This window comes from Trachypithecus francoisi, unplaced genomic scaffold, assembly GCF_009764315.1.
Source record: "Trachypithecus francoisi isolate TF-2019V2 unplaced genomic scaffold, Tfra_2.0 Lachesis_group11, whole genome shotgun sequence".
Taxonomy (NCBI): Eukaryota; Metazoa; Chordata; class Mammalia; order Primates; family Cercopithecidae; genus Trachypithecus; species Trachypithecus francoisi.
In genome coordinates, this window is record NW_022681456.1 from 40,220,104 (window position 1) to 40,236,089 (window position 15,986).

The 15,986-nt window shown below is 41.7% G+C and overlaps 1 non-coding gene across 1 annotated transcript; it reads left to right on the top strand.

Moving 5' to 3' along the window:
• Positions 1–1,332: 1,332 nt before the first annotated feature.
• On the top strand, positions 1,333–1,451 carry LOC117091126. The gene has a single exon (XR_004440248.1). It is a non-coding gene; the product is annotated as a 5S ribosomal RNA (ribosomal RNA).
• Positions 1,452–15,986: the final 14,535 nt, after the last annotated feature.

The following is a 15,986-nucleotide window of genomic DNA, read 5'->3' on the forward strand; positions in this document are numbered from 1 at the left end:
TGTGGTACAGAAGCTTATAAACCATCTTGACGTTACAGAAAGAATGGGGGCTTGGATCCTGGTAAAACAGGTTATAGAAGAGGGGGAAGGAATTCTATTAAGGGGCAGTGTGGGATTAACTTGTAAATAGTTCTGTTTGGAATTAAAATGATAAAAGGGTCTGCTCAGATGGGGTTATATCTTGGTAAGAAAAAACAGTTGTTCTTGGTGGGTCTGGATCTTAGGCAGCTAAAGAAACTTCAGCTTCTTGGAGGGGTGCAGGGAAGGTCAGAGAGACCTTGACGCTTCTTCGGCTCAGGATGGCAAAACATCATATTCTTGGGTATTGGTTTTGAGCCCCAACAGTAATTAATAATTGTATGTTGAGTTCCAGGAAGTTTTCTTGTATTTAAGTCTGGATTTTTTATTGACCAAACTTCTGAAATAGCTGAATCAATTTTCTAATCCACAATTTTTTTCTATCTTTAATGATAAAAGGAGATTCTACCTAGACTGCTTGTTTAATTTTGGGGATATAAAACTTAAGTTTTCTTTTTTTTAAGTATCCTGAAGTCTTGAATGGTTGTAAGACTCACACAATAAAAAGGAGTATTAGCATTTAAATATCAGTTGGCAACTGAGTAGGCGGTACTCTCATAGAACTCGAGGTTTCTTACCTTTTTCTCTTAGAAAGTAAGTACTTTTCTTAGTAAGAATTTTCTCTTGCTGGAGAGGTACAAAGGACGGTGGGTGGATTCAATTTCAGTCATGTCAACTTTCTTTCTATTTCCCTCCTCTCCCTACAGATAATTAAGGACTACGTGGTGTGTATAAATAGCTTCAGTGGAGAACATGCTCTTATCTTTGCCCCTCTCATCACCAAGCAGGGCCCCTAACTGATGTTGCAATTAGAGTACTGATTTAGCTCTGAGAGACACATTGCAAATGATCTGCTGAGGAGGATGGTATTTATATCAGTACTGACTGATGAAGACTTTGTCAACTGTACCTTTGGCAGATCATCTGATGGCATGCCCCTGGGTTAATCTACTTCTCATTATAAATGATGACCCATGATGATGTGTTTTCTGAACCACTCATCTTGTACAGAGTGCCACAGTGTGGAACAGCCCTATGTAAATTCTGATAATTAAGGAAATAATCCAAAGTATAGGGGTCAACGAAAAAACTGTAGAGGTCAAGACATTTGGTGAGTTACTCGGGCACAGTAATTTGATTTTGATTTGAAGAAATGCACACTTCTGTATTGCAGGTTTAATTGTCTATTTTGACATAGAGAAAGGAAATAAAAATACACTACTTATGTTTCCCATAGAAAGACTGGGCAATTTGGTCTGTAGCCATACCACCCTGAACGCACCCGATCTCGTCTGATCTTGGAAGCTAAGCAGGGTTGGGCCTGGTTAGTACTTGAATGGGAGACCACATGCGAATACCGGGTGCTGTAGGTTTTGTAAAAAAAAAAAAAAAAAAAAGAAAGATTGGGCAATTTGAAGTTGCCTTTTTTTCATTTCGTAGATGCTGTGAGTACTTCAAAACCACAACATATTCTCAGGTCAAGTAAGTTATATGGAATCAGAAGTGCAAAGATTGTTTTGATTCATTGACTAAAGTTAAAAGCCAGTGATTTAGTACATCTATTAAAATAGACAAATATGCATATTATAATTGTGTATTATATTTATCACATAGCAATTATATTTTATAGGATATAATTATAATTTATATAATATTTAAAAATTTTCTCCTTTGTGAAAGTAGAAATGTAGTGGAAACAGTGATAGGGAGTTGAGCTAATTCTTATCCTCACTTTGTCCTGAATGGCTAGAAGGTTGATATTACAGTCCATTAGCATAAACATTCATCTCTGGCCTCTTCTTTGATATGGAGTATTGATATTTGTAATCTTTTGGGAGAGATTTGCAAACATAGTGGCATGCTCCTCCTGATCTTTGTTTTACTCCTAAACAGATTACCATTTCTAAGCCTTTCCTACCTAAAAATATTTCTGTGGACCAAGTGTGCACAAGGAGTCCAGATAATATTGCAACATAGAAAATCATCACTCAGGCTGGGCATGGTGGCTTACTGGGCATGGTGGCTCACTCCTGTAATCACAGCACTTTGGGAGGCTGAGTCGGGTGGATTCCTTGAATATAGGAGTTTGAGATCAGCCTGGGCAACATGGGGAAATGTTGCCCATTTCTACAAAAAATACAAAAATTAGTCTGTGGTGGCATGTGCCTGTAGTCCCAGTGACTCAGGAGGCTGAGGCAGGAAGATAGCTTGAACCCAGGAGGCAGAGGTTACAGTGAGCCAAGATCACACCACCATTCTCTAGCCTGGGCAACAGAGTGAAATCCTGTCTCAACAATAACAACAACAACAAAAAACCAAGAAAAGAAAATCATTGCTCAGTACATACTGAGCCATCCCTCTGGTGTGCACAAGGGCACTCCTCTTCCTCTCCTTCCCTCAGTGTCTGCTGGTCTTAGGATGCTACCTCTTCCTCTCCGCTTTGGCTCCAGTGCTCAGTCAACCAGATCAGTCCTGTTGAAACTGAAGATGAGGGACATACAAGAAATCCTTATTTTTGAGAAAAGGGTAGAATGAAAATGATACCTTCTGGTCCTGTCTCAGAGTGAAGTAGCTACCAAACTAACTTCTTTCACTAGTTTTGAGAAGTGAAGCCAGCTGGACTTCCTGGCTTGAAGGGGGACTTGGAGAACTTTTCTGTCTCGCTAAAGGATTGTAAACACACCAATCAGCGCCCTGTGTCTAGCTAAAGGTTTGTAAACACACCAATCAGCACTCTGTAAAAATGTACCAATCAGCGTGCTGTGTCTAGCTAAAGGTTTGTAAACAGACCAATCAGCACTCTGTAAAATGGACCAATCAGCGCTCTATAAAATGGACTAATTAGCAGGATGTGGGCAGGGCCAAATAAGGGAATAAAAGCTGGCCACCCCAGCCAGCAGCGGCAACCCATTCGGGTCCCCTTCCATGCTGTGGAAGCTTTGTTCTTTCACTCTTCACAATAAATCTTGCTGTTGCTCACTCTTTGGATCCACACTACCTTTATGAGCTGTAACACTCACTGAGAAGCTCTGCAGCTTCACTCCTGAAGTCAGCGAGACCACAAACCCACCAGGAGGACCAAAGAACTCTGGATGTGCCACCTTTAAGAGCTGTAACACTCACTGCAAAGGTCTGCGGCTTCACTCCTGAAGTCAGAGAGACCGCGAACCCACCAGAAGGAAGAAGCTCCAGACACATCTGAACATCTGAAGGAACAAACTCTGGACACACCATCTTTAAGAACTGTAACACTCACCGCGAGGGTCTGCAGCTTCATTTTTGAAATAAGCGAGACCAAGAACCCACCGGAAGGAACCAATTCTGGACACAGTTTGGCCCATTCCTTAAGACTTTTGTGCTATGTTGTTTCTTTATTTTCTCTTATCATAGACCCACTGTGTTGTTCTAACTTGGATGAAGAGATTGGAAAACTTTGGATTACTGTACAATCAAGGCCTTTCCCATCTTTTATAAATATCTGGACCCCTCCTTCCCTTGTGACTAGTGGCTCTGGGCAAAACACAATCTGTATACTCATCTCAAAAATGTCAGATGTAGCCCCTGGGAGGATAAAAAAGAAAGCAGGAAATCAATATGTGCTGTAGGACAAAATAGATGAAGGATTCTCAAAGCTCAAAAACAAGAAAAACACAGACCAATTAAAAAATGGGCAAACAACTCAAAAAGAAACGTAAATATAAAAATGCCCAATAAGCATTTGAAAAGATATTCAGCATCATTAGGAAAATGCAAATTAAAACCACAAAGAGATACTACTAAACCCAAAATAAAGTGGCTTAAAAAATTTTTTTAACCCAAGTGCTGGCCGAGCACAATGGCTCACGCCTGTAATCCCAGCACTTTGAGAGGCTGAGGCAGGCAGATCACATGAGGTCAGGAGTTTGAGACCAGCCTGGCCAGCATGGTGAAACTCTGTCTCAACTGAAAATACAAAAATTAGCCGGGCATGATGGCAGGTGCCTGTAATCCCAGCTACTTGGGAGACTGAGGTGGGAGAATCACTTGAACCCAGGAGGCAGAGGTTATAGCGCACCGAGATTGCATCATTGCACTTAGCCTGGGCAGCAAAGTGAGACCCTGTCTCAAAAAAAAAAAAAAAAAAAAATCCAAGTGCTCGTGAAGATGCAGAGGAACTCTCTAATTTTTTTTTTCTTTTTTCCTGAGATGGAGTCTTACTTTTATTGCCCAGGCTGGAGTGCAGTGGCCCGATTTTGGCTCACTGCAACCTCCACCTCCCAGGTTCAAGCAATTCTCTCACCTCAGCTTCCCGAGTAGCTGGGATTACAGGCACACGCCACCATACCCAGCTAAGTTTTACATTTTTCATAGAGACGGTGGTTCACCATGTTGACCAGGCTGGTCTTGAACTCCTGACCTCAAGTGATCTGCCCACCTTGGCCACCCAAAGTGCTGCGATGACAGATGTAAGCCACTGCACCCGGCCTCTCTCTTTTTAATTTAACTATGATAGAGATGGAGCCTGCTGGTCTTGAGCTCCTGGGCTCAAGTGATCCTCCTACCTTGGCCTCCCAAAGTGGTGGGATTATAAGCATGAGCTACTGTACCCAAACTGGAACTCTCTCTTTACCATTGCTTGTGGGAATGCAAAATGGTATGGACACTTTAGAAAAAGTTTGGCAGTTTCCTATAAAGTTAAAATATAGTTTTACCTTATGACCCAGTAATACCAATTTTAGATGTTTATCCCAGCAAATTGCAAATAGAGAGTCACATGAAAACCTGTGTGCAAATATTTATAGAAGCTTTATTCATAAGCACCCTGTATTTGTCTGTTTTCACACTGCTGATAAAGATATACCTGAGACTGGGCAATTTATAACAGAAAGAGGTTTAATCAACTTACAGTTCCACATGGCTGGGGAAGCCTCACAATCATAGCGGAAGGCAAAGAGGAGCAAATCACGTCTCACATGGATGGCAGCGGGTAAAGAGAGATAGAGCTTGTGTAGGGAAACTCACCTTTTTAAAACTATCGGCTCTCGTGAGACTTATTCACTATCAGGAGAAAAGCATAGGAAAGACTTGCCCCCATGATTCAGTTACCTCCCACTGGGTCCCTCCCACAACATGTGGGAATTCAAGATAAGATTTGGGTGGGGACAGAGCCAAACCATATCACATCCCAAACCCCAATGTCCCTCAACTGGTGAGTGGATAAACAGCCTGTAGTACATCCAAACAATGGGACTCCACTGAGCAATAAAAAGAAACTAGCTTCTGATACATGCAACAATTGGTTGAATCTCAAATGTGTTACGCTAACTGAAAGAATCCAGACTCAAATAGCTATATGCCACATGGTTTCATTTATATGATATTCTGGAAAAGGCAAAGCTGGAGGAATAGAAAACACATGGTAGTTTTCAGGGGTTGGAGGTGAGGGAAGGAGCTGACAAAGGGTTGTAAGGAATTTTTAGGGATAATCGAAATGCTCTATATCTTCATGGTTCTGCCTACATGATTGTACCTGTCAAAAATTATAGAACTATACACTACAAAGGCTAAAAACTTAATACATGTAAATTACATAGAATAGAAAACAAAATAAAAGTTATTGATAATGGCAAGTTGCTTCTTTGAGAAAACTGACAAAATAAGACACATCTCTGGTAATATTAGCCAAGGTTGCCAAAATGAAACAGGGAGAGAGGATGGGACATATGGGACAAGGGGCCCATCCAAAGCAGCTTCTCTTCTGCTAGAACCCTAGGTTCAGGACTATAGAGGGAAGGGGCAGTGAGTGAAGGCTGGAGAAATAAGACTTGTGAGGTGAGATTAAAACATCTAAGGTCAGTTTCCCTGCTAATGAGGAGGCAAAAGGGTGATTTAACAGCAAGCAGTCTTTGAGTTTTTATGCTTCCTTGACAGTTTGATTATGGTTCAATTTAGCAAGAATGACAGCATAAATAATCTTTAGCATATTATAATGGAGTTGCGTCTATGGAATTATATGGCTTATCTGAAAGGTAAAGCACTTGTAGTGCCTTGTAAAATGAAAATGCAGCATGCGGAGGCTTGCATTGTGAATTTTATCTCCAGATCGACTGCAAGAACAAACCAGCAATCCCAAGAGGAGCCATAGACCCTCTGAAAGAAGTGAACTGCTTCTGCAGCACCCGGGAGACACCCCAGTTGTGGAAGTGGGAAAGGGAGACCCTCGTCTCCTGAACACACCCCCACTGGAGAAACTGAAGGTCTGTTTGCGGGGGAAGCTTCTGACTTTACCTGGACCTGAGTCAAGTTAGAGAGCTGAGCAAAATACAGGGGTAGAGGAAGCAGCAGAAAGGCCCTGGGAGCTTGCTGGGTCCCCAGACAGCCCATTCCTGCCTGACACCACAGGGATCCATCCAGAGGGTGGCCAGAGGAGCAGGGGTAAAACTCCACAGGCAGAAGGAATTCTCTAGCTGAACTTTGCAACAATTTAAACAGGGCAAGAAGCCTCCTGGCCAGATCTAAGGGGAGGGGGTGAATCAGGTGTTCAGACTTCATAGGTAAGGGAAAAACTAAAGCTTTTTTCTGTTGCAGCCGAGAGGCAGATAGCCTTGGGCAAGTTTTCAAGCCTGTCTCACCCTCCGCCTGGAAACAGACTTGGGCTGTCGTGGGAGGCACGGTGGGAGTGAGACTGGTACTTCGGTTTGCATGGGAGCTGGTGAGGCCTGTGACCACCGGCTTTCTCCTGCTTTCCTGACAACCTGCATGACTCAGAAGAGGCAGCCATAATCCTCCTAGGTACACAGCTCCAGTGACCTGGGAATCTCACCCCCATTCCCCACAGCAGCTGCAGCAAGGCCCGCCCAAGGAGAGTCTGGCCTCAGACACACCTAGTCCTGCCTGCACCTGATGGTCCTTCCCTATCCACCCTGGTAGTGGAAGACAAAGGGCATATAATATTGGCAGTTCAAGGGCCTCACCCACTGCTGGTCCCTCTCCATACTACTACAACTGATGCTTTCTGGAAAGTGCCACCTCCTGACAGGAGGCCAACCAGCACAAAAATAGAGCATTAAACCACAAAGCTAAGGACCCTCATGGAGTTCATTGCACTCTCTGTCACCTCCACTGGAACAGGCGCTGGTATCCACAGTTAAGTGACCCACAGATGGCTCACATCATAGGACTCTATGCAGAAAACCCCAGTACCAGCCCAGATCCGGGTAGACTCACTGGGTGGCTAGACCCGGCAGAGAGACAACAATCACTGCAGTTCAGCTCACAGGAAGCCACATCCATAGGAAAAGGGGGAGAGTACTACATCAAGGGAACATCCCGTGGGACAAAAGAATCTGAACAACAGCCTTCAGTCCTAGATCTTCCTTCTGACAGAGCCTACCAAAATGAGAAGGAACCAGAAAACCAACTCTAGTAATATGACAAAACAAGGATCTTCGACACTGCTGCCCCAAAAATCATACTAGTTCACCAGCAATGGGTCCAACCAAGAAGAAATTCCTGATTTACCTAAAAAATAATTCAGGAGGTTAGTTATTAAGCTGATCAGGGAAGGACCGGAGAAAGACAAAGCCTGATGCAAGGAAATAAAAAAAAAAAAGATTCAGGAAATGAAGGAAGAAATATTCATGGAAATAGATAGCTTAAAGAAAAAAACAATAAAAAATTCAGGAAACTTTGGACACACTTTTAGAAATGTGAAATGCTCTGGAATGTCTCAGCAACAGAATTGAACAAGTAGAAGAAAGAAATTCAGAGCTCAAAAACAAGGTCTTTGAATTAACCCAGTCTGACAAAGAAAAAAGAATAAGAAAACATGGACAAAGCCTCCAAGAAGTCTGGGATTTTGTTAAATGACCAAAACTAAAAATGATCGGTGTTCCTGAGGAAGAAGAGAATTCTAAAGGCCTGGAAAACATGTTTGGGGGAATAATCGAGGAAAACTTCCTCGGCCTTGCTAGAGATCTAGACATGCAAATACAAGAAGCACAAAGAACACCTGGGAAATTCATCGCAAAAAGATCTTCGCCTAGGCACATTGTTATCAGCTTATTCAAAGTTAAGATAAAGGAAACAATCTTAAGAGCTGTGAGACAGAAGCACCAGTTAACCTATAAAGGAAAATCTATCAGATTAACATCAGATCTCTGAGCAGAAACCCTCCAAGCCAGTAGGAGTTGGGGACCGATCTAGCAGAAGAAAGGAAACAACCAAGACCAGAGCAGAACGAAATGAAATAGAAACAAACAAAAACAAAAATAGAAAAGAAAAATGAAACAAAACCTGGTTCTTTGAAAAGATAAATAAATTGATAGATCATTAGCAAGATTAACCAATAAAAGAAGAGAGAAAATCCAAATAACCTCACTAATAAATGAAACAGGAGATATTACAACTGACACCACTAAAATACAAAAGATCATTCAAGGCTACTATGAATTAACCAGAAAACCTAGAAGAGATGGATAAGTTTCTGGAAAAATAATACAACCCTCTAAGCTTAAATCAGGAAGAATGAGTTACCCTGAACAGGCCAATAACAAGCAACAAGTCCAGGACAAGACAGATTCACAGCAGAATTCTACCAGACATTCAAAGAAGAATTGGTACCAATTCTTTTGACACTATTCCACAAGATAGAGAAAGAAGGAACCCTCCCTAAGTCATTCTATGAAGCCAGCATCATCCTAATACCAAAACCAGGAGAGGACATAACCAAAAAAGAAAACTACAGACCTATATCCTTGATGAACATAGATGCTAAAATCCTTATCAAAATACTAGCTAACCGAATCCAACAACGTATCAAAAAGATACTCCACCATGATCAAGTGGGTTTCATAACGGGAGTGCAGGGATGGTTTAACATACCCAAGTCAATAAATGTGATATACCACATAAACAGAATTAAAAACAAAAATCACATGATCATCTCAGTAGATGCAGAAAAAGCATTCAACAAAATCCAGCATCCGTTTATGACTAAAACTCTCAGCAAAATCGGCATACAAGGGACATACCTTAATGCAATAAAAGCCGTCTGTGACAAACCCACAGCCAACATAATACTGAATGGGGAAAAGTTGAAAGCATTCCCTCTGAAAACTGGAAAAAGACAAGGATGCCCACCCTCACCACTCCTCTTCGACATACTACTGGAAGTCCTAGCCAGAGCAATCGGAAAGGAGAAAGAAAGAAAGGGCATCCAAATCAGTACAGAGGAAGTCAAACTGTCACTGCTGACGATATGATCGTTTACCTTGAAAATCCTTAGGACTTCTCTAGAAAGCTCCTAGAAGTGATAAAAGAATTCAGCAAAGTTTCCGGATACAAGATTAATGTACACAAACTGGTAGCTCTTCTATGCACCAACAGCAACCAAGCAGAGAATCAAATCCAGAACTCAACCTCTTTTACAATAGCTGCAAAAAATAAAATAAAATACTTAAGAATATACCTAACAAAGGAGTCAAAAGAACTCTACAAGGAAAACTGTAAAACACTCCTGAAAGAAACCATAGACGACACAAACACATGGAAACACATCCCATGCTCGTGGGTGAATAGAATCAATATTGTGAAAATGACCATACTGTCAAAAGCAATCTACATACTGCCAAAAGCAATCAATGCGATCTCCATCAGAATACCACCATCATTGTTCACAGAATTAGAAAAAACAATTATAAAATTCATATGGAACCAAAAAAGAGCATGCACAGCCAAAGCAAGACTAAGTAAAAAGAACAAATCTGGAGGCATCACACTTCCTGATTTCAAACTATACTCTAAGGCCATGGTCACCAAAATAGCGTGGTACTGGTATAAAAATAGACACATAGACCAATGGAACAGGATAGAGAACCCAGAAATAAACCCAAATACTTACAGTCAACCGATCTTTGACAAAACAAACAAAAATGTAACGTGGGGAAAGGACACCCTTTCCAACAAATGGTGCTGGGATAATTGGCTAGCCACATGTAGGAGAATAAAATTGGATCTCATATCTCACCTTATACAAAAATCAACTCAAGATGGACTAAGGACTTAGACCTAAGACCTGAAACTATAAAAATTCTGGACGATAACAATGGAAAATCCCTTTGAAAGATTGGTTTAGTGGGAGGCCGCGGGCGGATCATGAGGTCAGGAGATTGAGACCATCCTGGCTAACACGGTGAAACCCTGTCTCTACTAAAAAATACAAAAAACTAGCCGGGCGAGGTGGCGGGCACCTATAGTCCCAGCTACTCCGGTGGCTGAGGCAGGAGAATGGCATGAACCCAGGAGGCAGAGCTTGCAGTGAGCTGAGATCCGGCCACTGCACTCCAGCCTGGGCCACAGAGCAAGACTCCGTCTCAAAGAAAAAAAAAAGATTGGTTTAGGCAAGGATTTCATGACCAAGACCCTAAAAGCAAATGCAATAAAAACAAAGATAAATAGCTGGGACCTAATTAAACTAAAGAGCTCTGCACAGCAAAAGGAACAGCCAGCAGAGTAAATGGACAACCCACAGAGTGGGAGAAAATCTTCACAATCTATACTTCTGACAAAGGACTAATATCCAGAATCTACAATGAATTCAAACAAATCAGTAAGAAAAAACAAACAATCCTATCAAAATGGGCTAAGGGCATGAATAGACAATTCTCAAAAGAGGATATACAAATGGCCAACAAACATATGAAAAAATGGCCAACATCACTAATGATCAGGCAAATGCAAATCAAAACCACAGTGTGATACCACCTTACTGCTGCAAGAAAGGCCATAATCAAAAAATCAAAAAACAGTAGATGTTAGCATGGATGTGGTGAACAGGGAACACTTCTACACTACTGGTGGGAATGTAAACTAGTACAGCCACTGTGGAAAACAGTGTGGAGATTCCTTAAAGAACTAAAACTAGAGCTACCATTTGATCCAGCAATCCCACTACTGGGTATCTACCCAGAGGAAAAGAAGTCATTATTCGAAAAACATGCTTGCACACGCATGTTTATAGCAGCACAATTCACAACTGCAAAATTGTGGAACCAACCCAAATGCCCATCAATCAATGGGTGGATAAAGAAACTGTTGTGTGTGTATATATATATATATATATACACACACACACACACACACACATACATGAATACTATACAGCAATAAAAAGGAATGAATTAACAGCATTTGCAGTGACCTGGATGAGATTGGAGACTATTATTGGAGACCATTATTTTAAGCGATGTAATCCAGGAATGGAAAACCAAACGTCATATGTTCTTACTGATATGTGGGAGCTAAGTTATGAGGATACAAAGGCATAAGAATGATAAAATGGACTTTGGGGACTTGGAAGGAAGGGCTGGAGGGGGGCGAGGGATAAAAGACTACAAATATGGTACACTGTATACTGCTTGGGTGATGGGTGCACCAAAAATCTCACAAATCACCACTAAAGAACTTACTCATGTAACCAAATACCACCTGTACCCCAATAAATTATGGAAAAATAAAAAAAAGGAGGAAAAACAGTAAAATGAAATAAAATGTATCTAGAGTATACTTAATAGCCATATAATTTCAAGCCTCTTTGTCCTTATCTATAAAACAGGCACAGTGCTATCTGCTTCATAATGTCATAGGGAGGCGTCAAGTCCGATTGCCTGTAAAAAGTGCCCAGCCTCTTTTATGTTTCCATCCCCCTCTTCTCTCAACTCATTCTCCTTTTTTTTTTTCTTTTCTTTTACTGAGGGCTGCGAGCATCGACATTTTTAAGGCAATAATATTAAAAAAACAAACTATTTCTTATGTGGAAATGCTGGACACTGTTCTAAGTTCCAAAGTTTATTGACCCATTTAATTGTCACACCAATCCTATAGGGAGGTATTATTATTACCACCATGTTACAGACTTAGACACCGAAGAACAAGCGAGCGTAAGTGAATTGCTAAGGACGTTGCAACTGTTTCTTCTTATTGAAAATAAAATAATGTTTTTTGCGGGTTTCACTCTCTCTTTTTAGCACTTCTTTCCTCTTAGCAGCACACTTCCGTTTATGTTACCTTTTATACTTGCAAAGCACTTTCATATTTTATTTGCAACCATGGGGATTTTGATGTGAAGTAGTAGTAATGCATACATGTTGCTGAAGTTGAATGATGATCATTTCTAGAAAGTTCTAGGAACAGTTAAATGCTGCTATTCTGAGTTCCATATTATTTTTATTTTTATTTTTGAGACAGGGTCTCGCTCTGTCACCCATGCTGGAGTGCAGTGGCACGATCACAGCTCACGGCAACCTCCACCTCCTCCTCCCTTCAAATATGTCTTGAACACTGAGAATAAAAAAACAAACAAAAAAAACCAAAACACACGCCCTGTTAGCTGTGTATCTTTAAGTGATGGAGGGTGCTTTGTCCCAGATGGATGCATTTCATTGACCACTATGCCATCACATGGCTACACTTGCTGCAAGTAAGGCTGAGAACTGCAGTCGGAGTACAGGAGGACAGGGCAAAAGGATGAGTGAACAATCAGGCAGCTTTGGTATGTTCTCTGTGTTGGCCGTTCTTGTCTTGCTATAAAGGAATACCTGAGACTGGATAATTTATAAAGAAAAGAGGTTTAGTTTGTTCATGGTTCTGCAGGCTGCACAAGCATTGCGCCTGCTTCTGCGCAGCTTCTGGGGAGGCCTCAGGGCGCTTTCAGTGGGAGCAGGCATGTCGCATGGTGAGAGCAGGAGTAAGAGAGAGGGAGGGAAGGTGCTACACACTTTTAAACAAACAGCTGTAATGCGAACTCACTCAGTATCACGAGGACTGCACCAAGATATAAGGGATCTGCGCCTATGACCCAATTATCTCCCTGTAGGCCCTGCCTCCAACATTGGGGATTACATTTCAATTTGAGATTTGGGCGGGAAAAACATCCAAATCATGTCAGTGTCCTTTGATTAAATACAAGTTTTTTTTTTTTTTTTTAAGACGGAGTCACGCTCTGTCGCCCCGGGAGTGCAGTGGCCGGATCTCAGCTCACTGCAAGCTCCGCCTGCCGGGTTTACGCCATTCTCCTGCCTCAGCCTCCCGAGTAGCTGGGACTACAGGCGCCCGCCACCTCGCCCGGCTAGTTTTTTGTATTTTTTTTAGTAGAGACGGGGTTTCACCGTGTTAGCCAGGATGGTCTCGATCTCCTGACCTCGTGATCCACCCGTCTCGGCCTCCCAAAGTGCTGGGATTACAGGCTAAATACAAGTTTTAAACTTAATGTAGTCATATGTGTCACTTCGGTTTTTTGTGTTTTTTTTGGGACAGGGTCTTACTCTATCACCCGGACTGGAGTGCAGTTGCACGATCATGGCTCACCACGGTCTTGACCTCCCAGGCTCAAGTGATCCTCCTGTATCAGCCTTGAGAGTAGCTGGGACTATAGGTGTGTGCCAGCAAGCCTGGCTAATTTGTTTTTATTTTTATTTATTTGTATTTTTGAGACGGAGTTTTGCTCTTGTTGCCCAGGCTGGAGTGCCACGGCATCATCTCAACTCACTGCAATCTCCATCTCCCGGGTTCAAGTGATTCTCCTGCCTCAGCCTCCCAAGCTGGGACTACAGGCATACGCCACCATGGCTGGCTAATTTTGTATTTTTAGTAGAGAGAGGGTTTCAACATGTTGGTCAGGGTGGTCCCAAACTCCTGCCTCGGTCTCCCAAAGTGCTGGGATTACAGGCACAAGCCACCACGCCTGGCCATTTTTTTTGTATTTTTTGTAGAGATGGAGTTTTGCCATGTTGCCAGGTTAGTCTCCAACTCCTGAGCTCAAGCAACCCACCAGTCTTGGCCTCCCAAAGTGCTGAAATGACCAGCATGAACCATCCTGCTCAGCTACAGATTTTTCTTTATATGTTGCACATTTGATGTCTTATTTGAAAAATCATTCTTTATCCTAAGGACATGAGGATGCTATGCTATATTCTATTCTTAAAGTTTTCAAGTTTTGACTTCCACATTTAAGTCTTTAATCTACCTGTCATCAACCTTGGTGTATCATGTGAAGCAGGGATTTTATTTTTTCTCTTCGTGTCTCATACTCTGGAATTTCATGATGCTATGTTTTTGGTATAGGTTTTTCTTCTGTGCTAAGTTCTCTCGATCTGAAGATTTGTGTTCTTCAAACCTTGGAAAAAGTTCTTTATTTGATTATTTTATTCCCTTCATTTTCTCTTTCAGGAACCCCTATCAAATGTTTGAGATCTTGGCTCAATCCTTTACATATTTATCTTTTCTTTCACATTATCAGTTTATTATTATTATCACAGTTCACTGCAGACTTGACCTCCTGGGCTCAAGCGATCCCCTCACCTCAGTCTCCTGAGTAGCTGGGACTACAGGTGCACATCACCACTCCCAACTAATTTTTGAATTTTTTGTACAGACAGGATCTCACTATGTTAGCCCAGGCTGACCTCAAACTCCTGGGCTCAAGCTGTCCTCCTGCCTTGGCCTCCCAAAGTGCTGGGATTACAGGCGTGAGCCACTGTGCCTGGCCCAATCATTTGCTTTATATATCAGTTGATATATGTATTTATTTATAATCAATTTAATAATAATCATTATTACTTCATGCCACATATTCTCAGACCAACATTGCCAAAGGCCATTCAAATAAAATTGATAGATTCTTCTTGGCTGATGGTGACAACAAGATTGCAAGCCAATAGCTGTTCTGATGGACATACTTATTGCCTCTTTGGAAACTTCATAGCAGAGTCTGGACACACAACCAGTCTGTGTAATTCCAGTCCATTGTTTGTGTACTTATGAAACCTTCATCAGGTGTTGCCTCTATGCAGAGGGGAAGAGCATGTCTAGGGATGGGCAGCAGGAACTGAGCCCAGGAGGCTGCAAAGGTATGAAGTTGGGCTCAACTTCTGCCATCACTCCTTCTTTCCATACCTCATTGGACATTTTCCAGCCTCATCTGCCAGATGTCTCTAGTGTCAAGAGTGCTGTGTTATAGCCCAGGGCATGGAATGGGGAAGAAAAATGGGCTAGGGGAGACAGGCTCTTGATGCCACTGACTGTTAAGGGAGGGGAATAGGGTTGACTAATATGTATATATATGTGTGTGTGTGTGTGTGTGTGTGTGAGTGTGTGCTTTTTAATTTATCCTCTAACTATTCTTTATTTTAATTTATCTTTATTTTTAATTTATCCTCTAACTGTTCATTCTTTTAACAAATTGAAAATAATGAATTTTCAATTTGAGCAATTTTTTTTAATGCTCCCCAAACTCTCTTGTTCTCTATTGTTTTTTTTTTTTGTCCCCATATAATTTTGATGTTATTTTATAGGTGCAATATCTTCCCTAATCTTTCAGGGGCTTCAGGTTCTCTTCAGTTTCTTGTTTTCTTTGTTTCTGATGAGATACCTGCTTTTCTTGGTGTCTCTCTATTATCAAAGGTCTGCTCACCCTTAGCTCTTCATGCATAATGATGCGTGAGCTGCTGGAGAGTGGAGTGGGGATGCTTCAGACCTCGGTGGGGCTAACTTTCTGAGGGTAGTTGTTTTACAACGATTGGCAGCAGGGAGTTGGCTACAATACTTGGAAAATTCTCTTTTCCTTCTTTTTAAATTAAGGAGCTGAATGCTTTGTGAACTGAGAAATTTCTGAATGCTATCCTATGGAGGTCTGTATTAGTCCATTCTCATGCTGCTATAAAGAACTGCCCGAGACTGGGTAATTTACAAAGGAAGGAGGTTTAATTGACTCGCAGTTCCACATGGCTGGAAAGGCCTCAGGAAACTTAAAATCATGGCGGAAGGCAAAGGGGAAGCAAGGTACCTTCTTCACAAGGCGGCAGGAAGAAGTGCCAAGCGAAATGGCAAGAGCCCCTTATAAAACCATCAGATCTGAGAACTCACTCACTAGC